The following is a 21,897-nucleotide window of genomic DNA, read 5'->3' as shown; positions in this document are numbered from 1 at the left end:
GTTTCTGGAAATTAAACAACTACAGTGAAGATGGCTCCAAATAGTACTGTAAAACCAATAATTATTACTGCCACAACCCCAATGAATTCATGTCTGAAACCGAAATAACTTCTCAAGATCTGTTCAACTGTCCGACCATCCTCAAGGACATCCTGAATGTCTCCGAACTGTGAAACAACCAAACCATACAGTGTCCAAGATACCGGACAAATATAGCTGTACCATCTCCACCATTTACGAATGCTCTGTGATTTAAGGAGTTGGAAAGGGTGGAGGAAAATTAGTTGTGTTCTTTCGTTTACTTTGCCCGATTCTTCAATAATTGGTATCAGATGTCAGGAGCAAAATTCGAAGTTACGAAATTCGATGGTCAGGGTAACTTCGGATTATGGCAAACGAGGGTGAAGGATCTGTTGGCGCAGCAGGGGATCCGGAAGGTTTTGCGACCTACAAAGCCGGCGTCGATGGAGGAGGACGATTGGGAAGAATTACAACAGCGAGCGGCAGGAACCATATAATTATGCACGAAAGTAGCATGCAAATGTTGAAAAAAAAAATTAATCCACCAAATACAATTGTCAAAAAGGCAGTACATAATTAATCAACTCATCATCAACTTGACAAACAGTAAAGTTACCAGTCTAGTTTTCGATGACGTTGCAGTTGTTGTTCTACAATAAGAAAATAGGCGCAAGAACACGGAAGACAAACAAGTAAATCTGCAACAAGCAGAAGCGTTGACAACGATGAGAGGGGGATCAACGGAACATGACCAAAGCAACAGTCACAAACATGGTAGATCGAAGTCGAGAAGCAAAAAGAATTTAAAGTGCTACAAATGTGAAAATAAGAGTCACTTGAAGAATGATTTTTAGAGTCTAAATAAAAACTCCAATTCACAAGGCAATACCGCAAACACTTCAGATGATGAAGATGTTCTATGTTGTAAAGCGTCAACCACCGTAGAAGGCAGAAAAAGATTTGCAGATATATGACTCATTGATTCAGGAGCAACATATCACATGACCTTAAGAAGAGAATAGTTTCATCATTATGAATCTGTCTCAGGAAGATCTGTGTATAGTTGCAATGATCATGCCTTAGAGATCATTGGTGTTAGAACCATCAAATTGAAGATGTACGATGGAATAATTAAAGTTGTTCGAGATGTGCGACACGTGAAAGGCTTGAAGAAAAAATTATTATCGTACGGATTGTTGGATAATAATACAAGCAAAATTGAAACACGTAAAGGAATCATGAAGGTGTTCCATGGAGCACTTGTGGTGATGAAAGACGAAAAGATAACAGTAAACTTGTACATGCTTAAGGGAGAGATTTTGCTAGAAGCAGAAGTCTTTGTTGCCTCATGTAGTTCAGATTCTGCAATGTTATGGCATCAGAAACTTAGACACATGTCAGAACAAGGAATGAAAGTCCTTGTGAAGCAAAAACTACTTTCAGGCTTAATAAATGTATCACTTACTTTGTGCAAGCATTGCATAACAAGTAAGCAGCACCGGTTGAAATTCAACACATCAAATTCTAGAGACAAAAATATTTTAGAATTAGTTCACTCTGACATATGACAAACACCAATTACATCTCTAGCGTTTCTGGAAATTAAACAACTTTATGGAGACAGTGAAGATGGCTCCAAATAGTACTGTAAAACCAATAATTATTACTGCACAACCCCAATGAATTCATGTCTGAAACCGAAATAACTTCTCAAGTTCTGTTCAACTGTCTGACCATCCTCAAGGACATCCTGAGTGTCTCGGAACTGTGAAACAACCAAACCATACAGTGTCCAAGATACCGGACAAATATTGCAGTACCATCTCCACCATTTAGGAATGCTCTGTGATTTAAGGAGTTGGAAAGGGTGGAGGAAAATTAGTTGTTTCGAAAACCAGTGAATATACTTACCAAAACGACACTTACCGGTCGTGGGATGATGAATCCGGAGAACAAATCCCATATACCGTAGAATGCCGAGGAAACTATGGCTGCAATGTGGTGGTTTGGTATAACAGCCACAGCCATCATGCCATAGAAGGTGAAGTACATGAAGAAGAGATACCAGAAGAACTTGACAGCGGTCCATTCGAACGCGATCATCGCATACACAATAAGGCCATACAAAACAGCTTGAACGAAAATATAAGGTATCTCGATTAAGACCTGCAGTTGCCAAGTGCGTAAGTCGGTTTTAACGTATTACATTTTTCACAACTTTCTTTTCAAGAGTGAAAACTCTTCAAAACAAACACAGAAAGGAGAAAAACATGCCTGGGCAATGGAATATGGCATGGCAGAATACATTCCAGCAGCTCTTTCTCTATAAAAGACTGTCCTCTCAACCGCCACCACGGGCTGCACTGATGCACCATTTTGGATACCAAGGAAAAGAACAGCGGCATACATTGAACCCATTGCATTGACCAGATCTTGCCTTTTTTTCCTGTAATTTCACAATGTGACAGTTAGATATATGAATATGATTAAAGACCAACGATGGCGCTGCGGTTTGTACTCATTGTAGCTTACGTTCTAGTACCGAGATCCCAGAACAGTGTCCCGAACATCAATGCTATGACGGTCGTAAAAAGTAATCTCACAGCCGTATAAGCAGGGTTGCGCCAATATGACCAGTGCTGCTTCCATAAACAAGCTGCACACTGAGTCAAGAATGGCTGAGAGAATTGAGTTGGAAAATAGAGTTCCTTTGAACCAGGAGCAGGCTTGCTTAAATCTTTAATAAGATCTTTGTTTCTCCTGAACAAATGGCATTCACTAGTCTTAAATTTCAAGTTCATATATAGATCCTATGCTGAATGAAACTAAACCAATTCTTGAAATGTGGATTATTACCTGTATAAGTCTGACTTTTTGTATGTATCAGCAAAATCAACTCCTAAAGCTAATTCCTGTGCCGTTGTGGTAATTTCCAACATCCATGTTGCTGGATTGTAGCAATCTTTGATTTTGCTAACTCCTTCAATTCCCTGAACAAGATGAAAGGATATCATGTTATTGATATAGTCCATACGATCTGAGAAACGAATCATTTGACAAACTTAGTAATTTCTGGTATTTCATTTCGTCTCACCTCGAAATAATCAATAAGATGTTTAGAATGGTGTCCTAATGACCCCACGTATATCTCTTGTCCTCCCCGCTTCATAAGGAACAGCTGCAGTAGCATATTCAATCAGTTATACAATTACAAGGAACCGAATTGTTTGCAAACTAACATGGTTCTCACCTCATCAAAAGCTTCGAGTATGTCGATACTTGGCTGATGAATGGTGCACACAACTGTTCTTCCAGTGTCCACTGTGTTCCTAACTGTTCTCATAACAATTGCAGCTGCTCTTGCATCAAGCCCTGAAGTTGGCTCATCCATGAAAATGATAGAGGGGTTTGCCACAAGCTCAACTGCTATAGTAAGCCTTTTTCGCTGCTCGGTTGATAAACCATGTACACCAGGTAAACCGACTTGTGCATGCTTTAATGGATTTAGTTCCACAAGATCCATGACTTCATCTATGAACATCTGATAACATAGTATTAAATAAAATCATCAACTAAATTAGAGTAAAAAATTGTAGCATAGAAAGAGACTTGAAAAAGCTTAGTGTTTCATGAATGCCAACCTTTCTGGTTTCAGCATAAACTTCTTTTGGTAGTCGAAGCCAAGCAGAATAGAGCAAGGATTCATAAACAGTGACATGAGGAGAGTGAATGTCATTTTGCTCACAATATCCCGATACTCGAGCAAATGTTTCTTGCTTCTTCGGGAAACCTGAAACGGTGATGTTCCCCTCGATATAACCACCGGTTTTTCTTCCAGCAAGCACATTCATGAGAGTGGTTTTACCAGCACCACCGACACTCATGAGAGCCGCAAGAACGCCTGGTCTGAAAGAACCACTAACACCCTTCAATAGCACCAATTTGTCTTCATTGGCACCTTGTTCTTTTATTTCCTGCAATTTCAAACAATCCAATAAACTCTCTTATTAACTGAACAGGTATATGATATTCATACATGGAATCCTATGTTACCTGCGGCATATCAACTGAATAGATAACGTCATCAAACACGATGGAATACGGCTCAAACGGAAGAACCATCCCCTTTTTCTTGTTCCCGGTGGTAGCCTCGGACATGGACAATGACATGGATGAGACGCTTCTTTGAGTGTCATCTTGAACCTCTGCATTTAAGTTATATTTAGAATGTACACAATGGCTTGTACACAAACCCAAGGATGCAAAAACTAAATGAAACCTAGTACCTGATCTAGTTACACTGCTTGAGCTACTTCCATTGTTTGATAACTGAAGCTTGCCACCAACTCCATTGGTTTGCTCGATCTCTTCCGGAGTTTCTGATATTACAGCCTGATTCTTCTCAAATGCTGCATATTTATTTGCAAAAAGGTAAAAGATTAGTTCTTCCATCTAAAGAAACATAAATGTAAGACTTTAAGTGGGTGCCAATAAAGCTATACTCACGCTTTAGATAGGCAAGAGCCAGAGTATACAAGAAGTTGAACAATAGTATGAATCCAACCAATCCCCCTAATCCGAGCCAATACCATTTCGGATCATGGAAGAAACCCCTAGACTTCAAAACTTTAATTCCCAGTGATTCATTCGATCCCGGAAGAACCTTCAACATGAAAAAAAAATCTTAAATGTCAACGGATCGTTAAGAGATAAATCGAAAAATCAATAGACATTGCAAATTGGAAGCATTACTCGTCTCCACTGGTTTCCTAGGAATTCATTAACCATCAATGCATTTTGTCCATACATCATAGGCGAAATCCATTAGCCCCATATCCACCATTTCTTTATGTCCTCTGCAACATTAAACAAAGAAAATCAAATATGAGTTTTCATTTTTGTCGAAAGTTTTGATTTGTTGTTGATATGTCTAAGACTTCTCATTCATACCTCGTGACAAGATGAAGCCATCCTGTCGTAACCGTCTTTCGGTTGGGCCTCGGAATTGGGCTTCGACTTGAAAAATGTAGATTGGAGTCGCCACTGACCATTTTAAAACAAATTTAGGTGGGTCGGACACCATCTTACCTGATATGCGTTTTTACCAGAAATGGTCGGGTTCGGGAGTCAGTTACGGTCAAGGAAGGATTAACACCCTTGAACCGCCCTTTCGGTACCAATTAATTTGCCGATTGTCTTAGTTGCGAAAATTCAAAATTAAAATTAAAATTTAACAGACCCGATTCAAATTACTTACAATTGATTGATTTGAATACCCTGAAAAGATTAAAACGTTAGATTCGTAGCGAGTATAAAATCGAATTAGGATAGCAAGTGTGAAAACGTGAGAATAATAAATAAAACAAGAAAAAATGAAAAATAACAAAACACGTAAAAAAAAATAAAATAATAATAAAAATAAACAAAATGAATAAAATGTTAAAAAAAGACACAGATAAAGGAAAAAAATAATGGAGTAAAAAAAAAGGTAAAAGAAATAAAAATAATATGTACTATAAAGTAGTATTTACTAAAACAAATAAAAATAATAAATATATAATACTAAGTAAAACAAGTAAAAAATAAAGATATACATGATATTAAGAAAAAAATAGAAAAAAATAGAAAAAAATAAAATAAATTAAAAATATAATATATATAAATAAATAAAAACAAAAATAGAATATTAAGAATATATATATATATAAACGTATAAAATATAATATTATGAAAAAATATATATACATAGCAAATGGAGAAAAATTAATACATCAATACACACACATATATATATATATATAATGATATAAGATATATATATAATAAAAATAATATAATAAAAAAAAAGAGGAATATAGTAAATAAATAAAAATATATAATTAAAAATATATATATAGGAGACGAAATTAATATAAAAGTAAAATTAAAGGGTAAATTTCAAGGTAAATTAAAGATTAAGAATGACTTAGGGGGAATATTAAATACTTTTAAAAAATGAACATGCCTCGGGAGTAGATCTAGGTTTGAAACTTCGAAACCCCACCCCTTTTTGGTCATCGGCGCAACCCACGCTTTAGGTTATTCGAACCAAATCTCAAGAAAAATAATATGCACATGCGAGAAATGAACGATTCAATGTAAAAAAAATGTTACCTTTTATTTTCTTTTCGAATCGTTTACAATAGCTTTGCCTTTATATTTTTCGTATTTTCCTCTGTATCTTGTATGTAAATCCGTGTCTTACAAATGAGGAGGATTACATGTATTTATAGTGAAAAAAACTAACTATTTTTAGAATCCTATTAACAATAGAATCCTAATTCAACTAGACTCCTTGCTCAGTTATTGCACGTTTGTTGGTGTGGTTGTTGCTTTAAAAGATATGGTGGTGGAAGAGTCCACTTAGGAGATGAACTCTTGCTAGTTCTATCTTTTAAGAAAATGGGTGTCTACAGCTGCCCCTCTTTGTCCTTTTTCGTGGAACGAAAAATATGACAAAGATAAAAAAAACACAAATTTTCGTTCAATGGAGTTGAAGAATAACTCTCTGTCGAATTGAGTTGCGGATGGCTCCTCCGTCGCGAAGTCGAGTCCATCTTGAAATGATTTGAATCAGAATGTGGCTTCTTGTTGTAGTTCACTTTGGTCTTCTTCTCGGTTTAAAGACCTTGGCTAAAAATTCGACTGGAAAGTAATCCCTTGACTCCACAATGTGGTTGATATGCTCTCGAGCTGAATGAAACCGAACTCGAAAAGTCTTCATTGACAGATAGCTTTTCTCGACTTAAGCTATGCTGACGGAAAAAAGGTTTATTGCTACTAAGGCACGGCTAACCTAGATCTTTTTCTCGGCTTGAAAACCTCGATTGTAGCCGGACAATAGTGTGATTGAGGTGTCATCGAGCTGAATGGAATCGAACTCGACAATTTTCGTTGACAGATAACCCTTCTTGCCTTGAGCTATGCTGTAAATTTGATTTACCTCTGAGTTGAATGTAATCGAACTCGAAGGTCTATGGTGATAGATAACCCTTCTTTGAGTTGGATATCCTTCGTCATAAAGTTGAAATCCAATCTAGAGATGGATGCTGCTTGTGTGTACGATTCCCCTTCGTCGTGAAGTTGAAACCGCGAGTGGCCCATTCGTCGTGAAGTTGAGCCTGGTAATTGGATATCCTTCATCGTGAAGTTGAAATCCAAGTGGGTAGTATTGTTCCGAGTCCAATATCCTCCGTCGTGAAGTTGAAATTGGCTCTGGAACTGGGAAATTATTTGTTGACAGTCAGCCGCCCATTCGCTGTGAAGTTGAGCTTGTGTTATCTCGAGTTCAATATTCTTCGCTGTGAAGTTGAAATTGACTCTGAATGAGACTGAAAAGTTGTTTGTTGACAATCAGTCACCCCTTCGTTGTGAAGTTGAGCTTGTGTTGTCTTGAGTCCAATATCCCTCGCTGTGAAGTTGAAATTAGCTCTGAAACTGGAAAGCCCCTTCGCGTGAAGTTGAGCCTCAAATGGCACGATATCCTCCGTCATGGAGTTGAAATCGTGGGTGTGCGGGTATGATATCCTCCGTCGTGGAGTTGAAATCACGGATGGCTCTTTCGTCGTGAAGTTGAGCCTTGACTTAATATCCTTCGTCGTGAAGTTGAAATCCAAGTATTGTATGTTGCGGGTGGACACGATTCCCTACGCCGTGAAGTTGAAACCGTTGATGACCCATTTATTATGAAGTTTGGCTTCGAGTTAGATATTCTCCGTCGTGAAGTTGAAATCTACTCTCGAGCAAATTGTGTCGCTTTGAGTTCAATATCCCTCGCCGTGAAGTTGAAATTGACTCTAGCTAAAACCTGAAAAAGTTATGAATATATGTGATGCTATGGATGCAATGCTCTTAGGTGTGCCTAAAATGCATATGCAACATATGTTATCTTGGGGCTCTGGAGAGAAATCTCGGTCTCCGGTTGCCTGTCTGAAATCTTGATTCTTGAATCTTCAAGTTCTGGTCGCTGATCTTGAATTCTTCAAATGTTCAAATCTGATGTGCACATTCTATTTTTGATTTGAGAAATACTTCTCGACCATCTCAAGTATGTGTCTGAGCTGAGTGTAACGGTTCAGATGATGCTTCAAGAGAAGTTGTCTCGAAAGAGATAGAATTCGTTTCAAGGGAAACGATCTCAAAGATATATGTTATTTCATGAAAACGGTCTAAAGGGAAACAAAATTTTGTTTTAAGGGAAATAAATTTGAATATTTTGTGTTTCAAGAGAAACTGTCTCAATGGAGACAAAATTTGTTTTAGGGGAAATAAATTCAAAGATTTTGTTTCGAGGGAAACTGTCTCAAGAGAGACGAAATTTGTTTCAAGAGAGACAAAACTTAGTTCCAAAAGAAACTGACTAAAGGGAGATGAAATTTGTTTCAAATAAAACATATTCAAATAATTTGTTTCAAGGGAAACTGTCTCAAGAGAGACAAAATTTGTTTCAAGGGAAACTGCCTCAAGAGAGATGAAATTTATTTCAAGGGAAATGTTTTCAATGTTTATGTTTCAAGAGAAACTGTCTCAAGGGAGACAAAATTTTGTTTCAAGGGAAACTATCTCAAGAGAGACAAAATTCGTTTCAAGGGAAATGTTTTCAATGTTTATGTTTCAAGAGAAACTGTGCGAGATAAAATCTTCTTTTTAAAAATAGTCTTGAGTGAAATGAAATGCCTTCTTTCGAGTGAAACAGTCTCAAGTGAGACAAAGTCTGTTTTAAGAAAAGCAATCTCAAGTGAGATAATCATCTGCATTAAATGAGACTGTCTCAAGCGAGACAAAATTTATATTGGAAATATTGAATCTGAAGATGAATGTCGATCTTTCAATTTGTCGAGTTGGTTGAAGTGTGACTTCTTGCTGCTGAGTTAAGCAACCACCATCGATTTTTACAAACTCTTTTGAATCAAGTATCTTTCGCCTTGAAGTTGAAACTTGACTCTAAAGCTGCAAAACTTATGTATGTGAAAAAATGATAAATATGATGCTCTAAAATGTATGCATAATGAATGAGTTCTTGTTTTATTCCTTGGACAAAATCTCATTTTTTGCCTGTTGGTTCCTACATGTGGAGGAAAAGCCTTCGAAAGATCTGATCGTTCGCATCAGGATTTTGAATCCTCGGAGATGCCCCAATATTCAATGTTGAATCTCCAAAAATGCCCCAACATTAAAAGTGCCCCTATTGTTCCTCATTTCTTGCTTCAACATTAATTCTAAACATGAGATTACTGTCTGAGAGTCACATGTCATTTACCAAGATTCACTCTAGAGAGATTTTCTTGATTGAAAAAATGTTTCTCTTTTATTTTCAAAGTTCTGAAAATATCAATTAAAAGAGTTTCGAAAAATGTTTAATCAGAAGTTTTGAAAATATTTCCCCTTTCACGATTTTACGATTGAGACGAATCATAAAACTAGAGTTCATTGGATATCAAAGAATTAATTACAATGTTAATCCTTCAATAAATTATAGTTATTTGACATGTGCCAAGATCAAAGCTATTTTTGGGAAATGGTTAAGTAAGGAAAGGATAAAAAGTCTTAGGTTATTGTGTTTGGTCAAAGGTTTGACATTTTTTGTTTATTTGGTGCTCAAAGGTTTAATGGGGTACCTTGTATGCTCCTCTACTAGAAGTGTTCTCCGACTCCCAACTTTCATGGTCATGCTCGGATTGTGCGATGCCTTATCAAGGAATTTGTGCGATCGCCTCAACTGCCCAATTTTCGTATTCGAGTCGCCTTTTCAGGTTTTCAACTCAAATCTTCATTTGGTTTCAAGACGTCATTCATAATTTACGTCTTGAACCCCCTTTGTTATTTTTCTCTATCATACATTAATTACACTGTTTTTTGCAAATAACGATTAGTCCTGATGGGCAGGATGAAATCTGAAGATAGTCTCTTCTGTTTAGAAATCCATGTATGATTAGAAGGGACTTTTAAGGCACGTAACGTAGGTCGTGGTTCATGGTTATGAAAGAAATGGATAAAAGTCTCAAACAAGTGTTTAAGGGTGATTGAACCAAGGATCAATTCATTCTGATGTCTTCAATCATATCTTGCTAAATTTGAATCTGCTCATATGTGTATCTCTCTTGATGCTCTATGATCTTCGAGTGGAGTGATTCAGTAATTCAGAAATGATTGTGCTTGATCAATCTCATTTGATGCTCTATGATCTTCGAGTGAAGTGGTTCAGTGATTTGATCAATCTCATAGTTTGAATCTCGATGCGTCGTTTGAATCGAGAGAATCTTTGCATATGCATATTGTCTTCTTTTTTCTTCAATTTTCCTTTGTTTTTTCTCTTTTTATTTTCTCTTTGCTTTTTTTCTCTTTTTTCTCTTTTTGTTCTGATTGAATCTTCGCACTTGGCATTTGGTTCACCTTTCGGTATCTCATCTGAATCAATGTCTTCACTCATGTGAGCATATTTTCTCCACCTTGCCCCTAGTGTGGAGGGTGATCCTTGGTTAGGGTTAAATCAGAAGAAAAATACTATAGGCTCAAAAGGAGACACAAGGGATATATATTTTCTCCTGTTGTGAAGGGATGAAGAAAGAAAGCCGTTCATCATTTCATACATGGAAGTCCTCACATAAGAGGTATCCCCAGGGGGATAGATTTTCAGGATTAATTTTATTCACATGAAAACAGTGTAATTAATGCATGGTAGAATTATTTCGAGTGAATTCTTCTTTCTGCTTCTTTCCCCCCCAACATGTCTCAATGTTCAGGCTCCCTACGAGATGCCCCAAGTTGTGTCTTAGAAGAATGCTCATGTTCAAATGAACAACTCAATGTCTTGGGTTTTAATGGTATAAAAATGTCAATTTTGAGTCTAAAAAGACAATGATGTGACTTTATTGACTCAAAGAAAGGTATGTGTGTATCAAAAAGATAAAGGCATTGTTAAAAAATTTCAAAGGGAGGTAATGTCAAAATTTGGTCTTTTTGGTAATGACTATGAGTTATTTTGGGTAAAGAATCAAGGTATTTTATTTTGGGGTTTGAGACAGGATAAGAAAGGTCCAACCTTGTCATGTATAAAAAAATCCATAATTCTTGAAGAATTAAAAGAATCCTTAATTCATTTAATATTTGAAAAACTAAAGATTAAGATTTGCTCAATTGCTCCACCTTAGAAAGTAACATAAATTCAATCGTTTAAAAGATTAAGCGAACATGAAAGATCAAAGACGTGTTCAAACAAAACAATCCTCTAAGTGCAAATGATATATGCAATGCGCCCCTTCTTCGGTTATCCGTGCCCCTGAACCCATCAGGTTTTGGATCTCGCGCTTCAGCGCCTTATAGTTCTCAAAGAAATATTTGGAGCATCCTATGTGGCAACTGCAAACAGCTTCAACATCGTAGCCCTTAGGATATGTGGACTATTTTCTCAGATCATCTTGGCAGGCTTAGTTGTACAACCAGCTGATCGAGCTTATTCGTTATGATTTCAGTTTTTTCTTTTGATGTTACAATCTTGCTTCCATGTGGTGTCATGTGGTTAAAATCACTTCATCGAATTCTCCATGAAGAAATTTCATGTTTATGAAAATGCTTAAAAATGAAATGTAGATGCAAAATGCAAAATGCAAAATGCAAAAATGCATGAAATGTTCGAGACATTGATCCAAAAATATGTATGTTATTGTAAATAACTTTTATTGGGACAAAAGTGTTTTATCTTTTAAGAGACAATAAACATATTTAAAGGTACATCTGGACTAAATCCTCTAGACCCGGAACAGGTTGACTAGTCATTTGCCTTCGTCTTTCACCGGTTGAATAACCTGTTGAACCACTCCGGCCTCTCTGGATGAACCGTGAAAATGTTGAGTTGTTTTTTGTACTGGTTCCCAAAAAGTATCGAATGACTTCATCTCTGGCATTCATCCTTTCCTGAATCGGAAATTCCATTGAAATCCTCCATCAAATGGATTATCCGAAGTTCATTTGCTTGTTTTTTGAATTTGTCGACAGTGACTTGCCATCTTGTTCTTGTTGTCTTTGAATGGACTCTCGAGGTCAGTAACCTTTTTCTCGTCTTGCCCCTACCACCTTTGTCAACCCATTTTTGAAAAGTTAACTTTTGATGTACTTGATTGTGGGCACCATATCTTCTTGATCGAATGTGACACATAGTTGTCGTGCAAATTGTCCTCATTTTCTTTCTGAGTATTTTCTGACCATAGTCGGACCCCTGCGTTTTTCATCTCTTGTATTACAACCCCTTTGTCCATTAATGCAAATTATTTATGGTTAATGAACACATTTTTTTGTGTGGATCAACACCTCTTTTGAATGATGCAGATGATGGAAATAAAATAAAAGAGAGAGAAATTGAAAAGAGTTAGTAAGGTAAAGATAATAATAATGAAAATAAAAGGTTCTACCCCACATGCTTTAATTCCTACCCGGACATGATCTCTATCTCGCATGCTAATTCCACACAAATCCTAAACGCATATTTGTCTAGTTCGCATGCTTTGAACAGAAAGTAAAGCATGAAACAAAGCAATCTAGGGTTTGGAATGAGGTTTTGGGGGAGCTCTAATTCTCCATAGCCTCCCGGTTTAGGTTCTAAAAAACGGGACCCGAGTTCTCCTTGCCGGTGCCCTAAGCCCATTACAAGCTTATATGGACTAAGTTAAACTCGAGAGGAAATATTCCCTTATGCCCGCACAGTGAATAAATTCACACAAAGACATAAGGTATATGAATCCCGAAGGCTACTTGCTAGGTCTGCACGGTGAATAAATTCACACGAAGGCGTCGCTTTCACCCCACTTAAAAGGGTTCAGAGCTCGGGTATAGAGCTAGAGATGGAAACTTTTTCAAAAAACTGAAATCATTGAAAAAACGTCAATACAACTATTTACTTGAAAAAAATAATCAAAGATAAATAATTGGAATCGAATAAATAAATTAAAATTTAAAATTGTAATTTTCTCTAAAAAAAAGACAACCGAAAATTAATTTCGGCCTGACTCACTTACCTGTCCCCAACGGAGTCGCCAAGCTGTTGTAACTGTCTTTTGGTTGGGCCCCAAAATTAGGCTTCGACTTGAAAAATATGGATTGGAGTCGCCACTGACCATTTTAAAACGAATTTAGGTGGGTCGGACACCATCTTACCTAATATGAGTTTTTACCAGAAATGTGTCGGGTTCGGGAGTCGGTTACGGTCAATGAAGGATTAGCAACCTTGAACCGCCCTTTTGGTACCAATTAATTTGTCGGTTGTCTTAGTTGCAAAAATTCGAAATTAAAATTAAAATTTAACAGACCCGATTCAAATTACTTACAATTGATTGATTTGAATACCCTTAAAAGATAAAAACGTTAGATTCGTAGCGGAGTATAAAATCGAATTAGGATAGCTAGTGTGTAAACATGAGAATAATAAATAAAACAAGAAAAAATGGAAAATAATAAAACACGTAAAAAAATAATAATAAAAATAATAAAAATAAACAAAATGAATAAAATGTTAAAAAAAGACACATATAAAGGGAAAAAATTAATGGAGTAAAAAAAAGTAAAAGAAATTAAAAATGAATAAAAATAATGTGTACTATAAGTAGTATTCACTAAAACAAATAAAAATAATAAATATATAATACTAAGTAAAATAAGTAAAAAATAAAGATATACATGATATTAAGAAAAAAAATAGAAAAAAATAAAATAAAGTAAAAATATAATATATATAAATAAATAAAAACAAAAATAGAATATTAAGAAAATATATATATAAAAACGTATAAAATATAATATTAAGAAAATATATATATACATAGCAAATGGAGAAAAATTAATATATCTATACATATACATATATATATATATATATATATATATAAAATAATATAATATAATATAAATAAATAAAAAGAGGAATATAGTAAATAAATAAAAAAATATAATTAAATATATATATATATATATATGAGAAGAAATTAATATAAAAATAAAATTAAAGGGTAAATTTCAAGGTAAATTAAAGATTAAGATTGACTTAGGGGGGAATATTAAATACTTTTAAAAAATGAACATGCCTCGAGAGTAGATCTAGGTTTGAAACTTCGAAACCTCACCCCTTTTTGGTCATCGGCGCAACCTACGATTTAGGTTATTCGAATCAAATCTCAAGAAAAATAATATGCACATTCGAGAAATGAACGATTTAATGTAAAAAAATGTTACCTTTTATTTCCTTTTCGAATCGTTTACAATACTTTGCCTTTGTATTTTTTTCATGTTTTCCTCTGTATCTTGTATGTAAATCCGTGTCTTACAAATGGAGAGGATTACATATATTTATAGTGAAAAAAACTAAATACTTTTATAATCCTATTAACAATAGAATCCTAATGCAACTAGACTCCTTGCTCTGTTGTTGCACGTTTATTGGTGTGGTTGTTGCTTTAAAAGATATGATGGTGGAATAGTACTCTTAAGAGATGAACTCTTACTAGTTCTATCTTTTAAGAAAATGGGTGTCCACACACCCAATGCAAAAGTATGATCAAGGCAAATTCCCCGAAAGTGTTAGCAACGACCATGTTTCTACCAGCTGCACCAATAAATCGGAACAGTCCCGAAGCCATCTGATTAACTAAAACGAGGATGAGTTACTGCTTAAACAACCTGTACCATAAAAATCACTTTCACCTCAATTTGGATCAGAGTTAATAAACAAGCAATAGTACTATATATGGTACTAGTCAAGTTCCCCTCGGCGTTTTTATCGTCAATTCGTTTCTTTACCTTCCAACATTAGGATCAAATCCGATGACATAGTAGGTAAGAAATACCCATATGGAAACTTCTGCAAATGAGACAGGGATCTTGAGTATCCATGTTGGTAGAGCATATGCCCATGTAGGAAAGAATAGGAGGTCTCTCTGCTTATAGAAAACCGGAAGCTTAGCAATCGTCATCGAAATCTCCACAATCCCATTAAACATGATTGTAGCCAAGCCGAAAAACAAGGCCCCCATATAGATTCCTCCCCCTACAATCGAATCGCGTCTCATCTCGGTTCTCAGAAAGAGTGTCATGGTAATGAGTGCCATCATTGTGAGCTGGTAGCACAAAGGAAATAAAGTTAAAGAGTCACAGTTTGAACCTTAATAACTGTGGTACAATAATTGAACTTCATTAGTTCATACTTCTATAAACTTGAAAATGTAAACGAAAGAGTTTCTCTTCATCAGAAGATATTCCCTTGAGATGCAAGCTTTGAGCAACTCTTTCTTTCCAACACCATACTTTCTGGTCGTCAAAGCAGCTGGATGGCTCTTTGTTTTTTCAAATGGAACGTCAAGTTCATCTCTGAGTTTCTTCCCCACGTAAAATGAGTTGAATGCCTCAGAGAACTCATCGGCCGTGACGAACCTGTAAGGTCGATCTTTACGTACCCAATATTGCTTTTGATCCTTCCTCGATGTTGTTAAAAGTTTCAAAGTTTGGCAACCAACTTTGGAAAATGTTTTTTTTCAAAGTTTGGTAAATGTTTCTTTGAAAAATGTTTTTCAAAGTTTGGTAAAATTTTGGTAGATGTTTGTTGAAAATAGGAATGGGTAAATTCACTTTAGTCATTGCACTTTAGGGTATTTTCAAAGATTAGTCCCTAAGTTTCTACTATAAATACCCTTACCCATTTAGCTTCAAAATCATCCCAAAACATTTCTTTCTTCCTATAGTAGAGAGCTTTCTTGTGAGTAGTGAGTGTTTTGTAAACACCTGTAAATTTTCTCTCTTAGTAAAAGATCTGCAGCAGCCCGGAGACGTAAGCACAATTGGCTGAACTCCGTTATCAATTTTCGGGTATTATTTTTTCGCTTTTATTTTGCATTCTCACTAATCTGGTTATAGGGAAATTACTTGTACTCGGTTTATTTTCCTAACAACTGGTAATCAGAGCTTTTGGTTGTGAATTTTGTCAATTTTTCTGCGAGGTTACTATTCATTACTATTCACGTGAATAGTGAATTTTGTGAATAGTGAAATTTCGGTCGGCGATACGAGTTTGTCGACAGTGGTGTTCTAATACACGGTGGTTCGCAAGAATTGTCAGAAACGATCCAAAAGAAGCCAGATTCGAGTGGAAGCGATGGCTGCAGACGAAGGGAAGGTGAAAATTGAAAAGTTCGATGGTGCGGACTTTGGCTTTTGGAAGATGCAGATTGAAGATTTTCTGTACCAGAAAAATCTTTATCAACCTCTCTCAGGAAAGCAACCAGAGGGCATGAAGAATGAAGATTGGGCTCTTCTCGACCGACAAGCCCTCGGAGTTATCCGACTGACGTTATCCCGCAATGTTGCTTTCAACATAGCAAAGGAAAAGACCACGGCGGGTCTTATGGCGGCTCTCTCCAGTATGTATGAGAAGCCATCGGCCTCAAACAAAGTTCATTTGATGAGGCGATTATTCAATTTGCGGATGGCGGAAGGGGCATCGATGGCACAACACCTAAATGAACTCAACACAATCACAACCCAATTGAGTTCTGTGGAAATTGAGTTCGATGATGAAGTTCGAGCTTTAATTCTCTTATCATCTCTACCAGACAGTTGGAATGCTACTGTTACAGCAGTCAGCAGTTCGTCGGTAAACAACAAATTAAAATTCGACGATGTTCGGGATCTGGTATTGAGTGAAGAAATTCGACGAAGAGAATCGGGTGAAGCATCAACCTCCTCAGCCTTGCACACCGAGTCTAGAGGGAGAACTTCAGAAAGAAATTCAAATCGTGGCAGATCAAAATCCAGAAGGGGCAAATCAAGAACAGGAAATAAAGATTTTACCTGTTATAATTGCGGCAAGAAGGGTCACTTCAAAAGAGATTGCCGAGCACTGAAGAAAGATACCGGTGCACAGGAATCTGCCAACGTGACAGAGGAGACAGGTGATGCCATGATTCTAAGCGTCAACAGTCCGATTGAATCATGGATCTTGGATTCAGGGGCATCTTTCCACTCCACCCCATACCAAGAAATCATGGAGAACTATGTCAGTGGTGATTTTGGGAAGGTTCATCTTGCTGATGATGAAACCTTAAAGATCGTCGGAAAAGGAGACATCCGACTAAAGTTGCCAAACCAGACCACCTGGAAGCTGACAGGAGTGAGACATATTCCTGGCCTCAAAAGAAATCTGATTTCTGTTGGACAGCTTGATGGAGAAGGATATAGCACAACCTTTTCAGGCTGTGAATGGAAGATTACCAAAGGAGCACTCGTCATTGCTCGTGTTAAGAAGACTGGTACTCTCTATGTAACCTCAAATTTAGAGAATATCATTGCAGTAGCAGATGCTGATGGAAAATCAAACCTATGGCACCAAAGGCTTGGCCATATGAGCGAGAAAGGGATGAAGACACTTTTGTCAAAAGGGAAGCTGCCGGATCTAAAAAATGTAGATGTCGGACTATGCGAGGATTGCATCTTTGGCAAACAAAAGAAAGTCAGTTTTGCAAAGATTGGCAAGACACCCAAGGCAGAAAGGTTAGAATTGGTTCATACTGATGTATGGGGACCATCCCCAATTCCATCTCTTGCAGGCTCACTATATTATGTCACCTTCATCGATGATTCAACAAGGAAGGTGTGGGTTTATTTTCTGAAGAAGAAATCAGAAGTCTTCGATATCTTCAGAAAATGGAAGGCCATGGTGGAAAATGAGACTGGTTTGAAAGTCAAGCGGTTGAGGTCTGACAATGGAGGAGAGTACAGAGACAGTAGATTCAGAGATTTCTACGCAAACAATATGATCAAGATGGAGACAACAGTTCCCAAGACACCGCAACATAATGGTGTAGCAGAGCGCATGAACAGAACTCTGAATGAACGTGCCAGAAGTATGAGGATACATGCCGGCTTGCCCAAATTTCTATGGGCTGAAGCAATCAACACTGCAGCTTACTTGATCAACCGTGGGCCCTCAGTTCCTTTGGATGGCAGAATACCAGAGGAAGTTTGGAGCAAGAAAGAAATAAACCTTTCACACTTAAGAGTGTTTGGTTGTATTTCTTATGTACACATAGACTCTGCTGAAAGAAGTAAGCTTGATGCTAAGTCCAAAAATGTGCCTTTGTTGGTTATGGCGGTGATGAGTTCGGTTACCGGTTTTGGGACTATGAAAATCGGAAGATCATCAGAAGCAGAGACGTCATTTTCAATGAAAATGTGATGTACAAAGATAGATCAACCGCAGAATCAAGTAATACCGAAGCTGAAACAAAGGAATTTGCTGAGTTCGAGGAGATTTCTGGAAATGATGTTCAGATCAATCCTGAAGCAGTTCAAGAAGAACCAGGCACACCAGAACTGAGACGCTCCTCCAGAATTCCTAAACCAACCCAACGGTATTCTCCTTCTTTACACTACTTGTTGCTGACTGACAATGGTGAACCAGAGTGCTATGATGAAGCAATGCAAGTAGAGGATTCAGTCAAGTGGGAGTCTTCCATGAAAGATGAGATGGACTCGCTTATGTCAAATCAGACATGGGAATTAGCTGAATTACCACCAGGCAAGAAAGCGCTCCACAACAAGTGGATTTACAGGATCAAAGAAGAGCACGATGGGAGCAAACGCTACAAAGCAAGATTGATTGTCAAAGGCTTTCAGCAAAAAGAAGGTATTGACTACAATGAAATTTTCTCTCCAGTCGTAAAATTGTCTACAATCAGACTGGTGTTGAAAATTGTAGCTGCAGAGAATTTACATCTTGAGCAGTTAGATGTAAAGACAGCTTTCCTTCATGGTGATTTGGAGGAAGAAATCTATATGAGGCAGCCAGAAGGCTTCATAGAGGCAGACAAGAAAAACCTGGTATGCAGGTTGAAGAAGAGCTTGTATGGTTTAAAACAAGCTCCTAGACAGTGGTACAAGAAGTTCGATAGCTTCATGAGTAGCAGTGGTTTTATCAGATGCCAAGCAGATCATTGTTGCTACATCAAGAGGTTCGACAACAGCTTCATTATTTTATTATTGTACGTTGATGACATGCTCGTTGCAGGCTCAGACATGCAAGAGATTATACACTTGAAGCAAAAATTGTCGAAGCAGTTTGCTATGAAGGATATGGGCGCTGCAAAGCAGATTCTTGGGATGAGGATCAAGAGAGACAAAGTCGGGGACTTTGATGTTATCACAGGCTGAGTACATCAACAAAGTACTCTCCAGGTTCAACATGCAAGATGCTAAACCAGTAAGTACACCTTTAGGTGTTCATTTCAGACTCTCCAAAGACCAATCACCAAAGACGGAGGAAGAACGTGCACACATGGTGAAGGTGCCGTATGCCTCAGCAATTGGAAGTCTGATGTATGCCATGGTTTGTACCAGACCAAATATTGCTCATGCAGTGGGAGCTGTTAGCAGGTACATGAATAATCCGGGCAAGGTACACTGGGAAGCAGTCAAATGGATCCTCAGATATCTTCGGGGTACCACAAACAAAGCACTTTGTTTCAAAGGTGGAGATATGATACTGACAGGCTATGTAGATGCTGACTTAGCCGGAAATGTCGACATCAGAAGGAGCACTACAGGGTATGTCTATACTCTAGGAGGAACTGCAGTGAGTTGGGTTTCTCAACTACAGAAGATAGTTGCTCTCCACAACTGAAGCAGAATATGTCGCTGTTACGGAAGCCAGCAAGGAGATGGTTTGGCTCCAAAGTTTCTTGGAAGAGTTAGGCAAGAAACAAGAAAACAATATCTTGTATTGCGACAGTCAAAGTGCTATCCATCTAGCAAAGAATCCGTCTTTTCATTTCAGGACAAAGCACATACAATTGAGATATCATTTTATCCGGTCTCTTCTGGAAGATGGGATTTTGAAACTTGAAAAGATTAGTGGAGCTCAAAATCCGGCAAACATGTTGACAAAGACGGTGACTACGGACAAACTGAAGTTGTGTTCAACTTCAGTTGGCATGCTAGAATAACAAGACCAGACATGCTGCTGCATTGATCGAGGTGTGAAGACATATTAAAATCAGTCTTCAAGTGGGAGATTGTTAAAAGTTTCAAAGTTTGGCAACCAACTTTGGAAAATGTTTTTTTTCAAAGTTTGGTAAATGTTTCTTTGAAAAATGTTTTTCAAAGTTTGGTAAAATTTTGGTAGATGTTTGTTGAAAATATGAATGGGTAAATTCACTTTAGTCATTGCACTTTAGGGTACAAAGATTAGTCCCTAAGTTTCTACTATAAATACCCTTACCCATTTAGCTTCAAAATCATCCCAAAACATTTTCTTTCTTCCTATACTAGAGAGCTTTCTTGTGAGTAGTGAGTGTTTTGTAAACACCTGTAAATTTTCTCTCTTAGTAAAAGATCTGCAGCAGCCCGGAGACGTAAGCACAATTGGCTGAACTCCGTTATCAATTTTCGGGTATTATTTTTCCGCTTTTATTTTGCATTCTCACTAATCTGGTTATAGAGAAATTACTTGTACTCGGTTTATTTTCCTAACAGATGTAACCTGCATGAACATAATCAAGTTAAATGTGACAGACGAGCAATTTTGGTCCCAAAGGAAAATGGATCAAAACTTACTTCTTGCAAGAAGTCGGCCACGCGTTTCCTCTCCGGACATTTGAACCCCATATCTTCGAAGAAACTCAGCACGTCTTCATGAGGACCGTGATATACTATCCGACCATCGGCAAGTAGAATAATGTCATCGAAAAGATCATAAGTCTCCGGAGCTGGTTGGAGAAGAGAGATGACTGCAGTTTCATCAAGGATGGGAACACTTTGCTTGAGGGAGTTCACTATTTGGAAAGTTGTAGAGCTGTCCAGACCAGTAGATGTCTCATCCATAAACAATGCCCTAGCAGGTCCAACCATCAGTTCACCTAATTAGAGTAACATGTGTTAGATTTTGTGATGAGAAATTCAGGGTAATTTACAAATTGAATGAACGGTTTGGTTGATATCATGAATTACCTGTTGTGACACTCTTCCTCTGTCCTCCAGAGAAACCCCTTAACATTTCATCTCCTACCATGGTGTCTGCACATACTTCCAGTCCTAAAACCTTTATAATATAGTCGGTGATTACATTTGCTTCCTGACCTTCTGTTGCTACTGCCTGGAATATTTGAAAAGACAAAGTAAATTGTCATGAATGTGCGGTGCTATGAATTATATGCCAACGGGTGGAAATGGAAATAACATTTGATGATTTTTTTAATAATATTTATTTATGTTTGTTTATTAAATTAAATAAACGAATATGAACGGACATAAATAAAAGTGTTAAGGGATCTTTGATATTCAGATGTTAACTCTTTCCATTTCATTTTCCTAGTAACCAAACATGAAATTTAAAAAGATGGGAAATTTTGATACCTAGCTATACGGTTCTTGAGCTTCAACAAGAACTTCTCATTATCTTCCTCTGCTACTTTGACCAACCTCTCCAGCAAAGCCTTCCGTTGTTGCCACCCGAGATTATGAACATCGATTTCACCGGCACTGCCGTGAGAGCCGGTCAATATGCCTTTCCTGAGACGAGAAACAGTTGGTAGTTTCTCGAGTGCAGCCCACGTTAAAGCCTATTCATCGTCGACTTCTCGAGAAGACCTTGAAAATGTCTCCACGTCAGTGTTTCTCCATACGGAAGAACTACCCGATCGTAAACTCCTCGCTAAATGACTAGCCGCTCGGTAAATATCGCCACCCTCCATTGCCAAAACAAGCAAACACCCACCAAAGCTTTATGAAAAACTGAACCCACAACGAAAGAAAATAGAATGAAGTTGAGAATTTGCTGGTGCATGAATACTAAGCAGGCTGTTGCGT

The 21,897-nt window shown here is 37.2% G+C and overlaps 1 pseudogene; it reads right to left on the bottom strand.

Annotated features, from left to right (window-relative positions):
• Positions 1 to 1,607: 1,607 nt before the first annotated feature.
• LOC120212385 lies at positions 1,608 to 21,782 on the bottom strand (annotated as a pseudogene).
• Between the last annotated feature and the right edge of the window lie 115 nt (positions 21,783 to 21,897).

This window comes from Hibiscus syriacus, unplaced genomic scaffold (assembly GCF_006381635.1).
Source record: "Hibiscus syriacus cultivar Baekdansim isolate YM2019G1 unplaced genomic scaffold, ASM638163v2 tig00110013_pilon, whole genome shotgun sequence".
Taxonomy (NCBI): domain Eukaryota; kingdom Viridiplantae; phylum Streptophyta; class Magnoliopsida; order Malvales; family Malvaceae; genus Hibiscus; species Hibiscus syriacus.
This window is presented reverse-complemented; position numbering and strand designations above follow the sequence as displayed.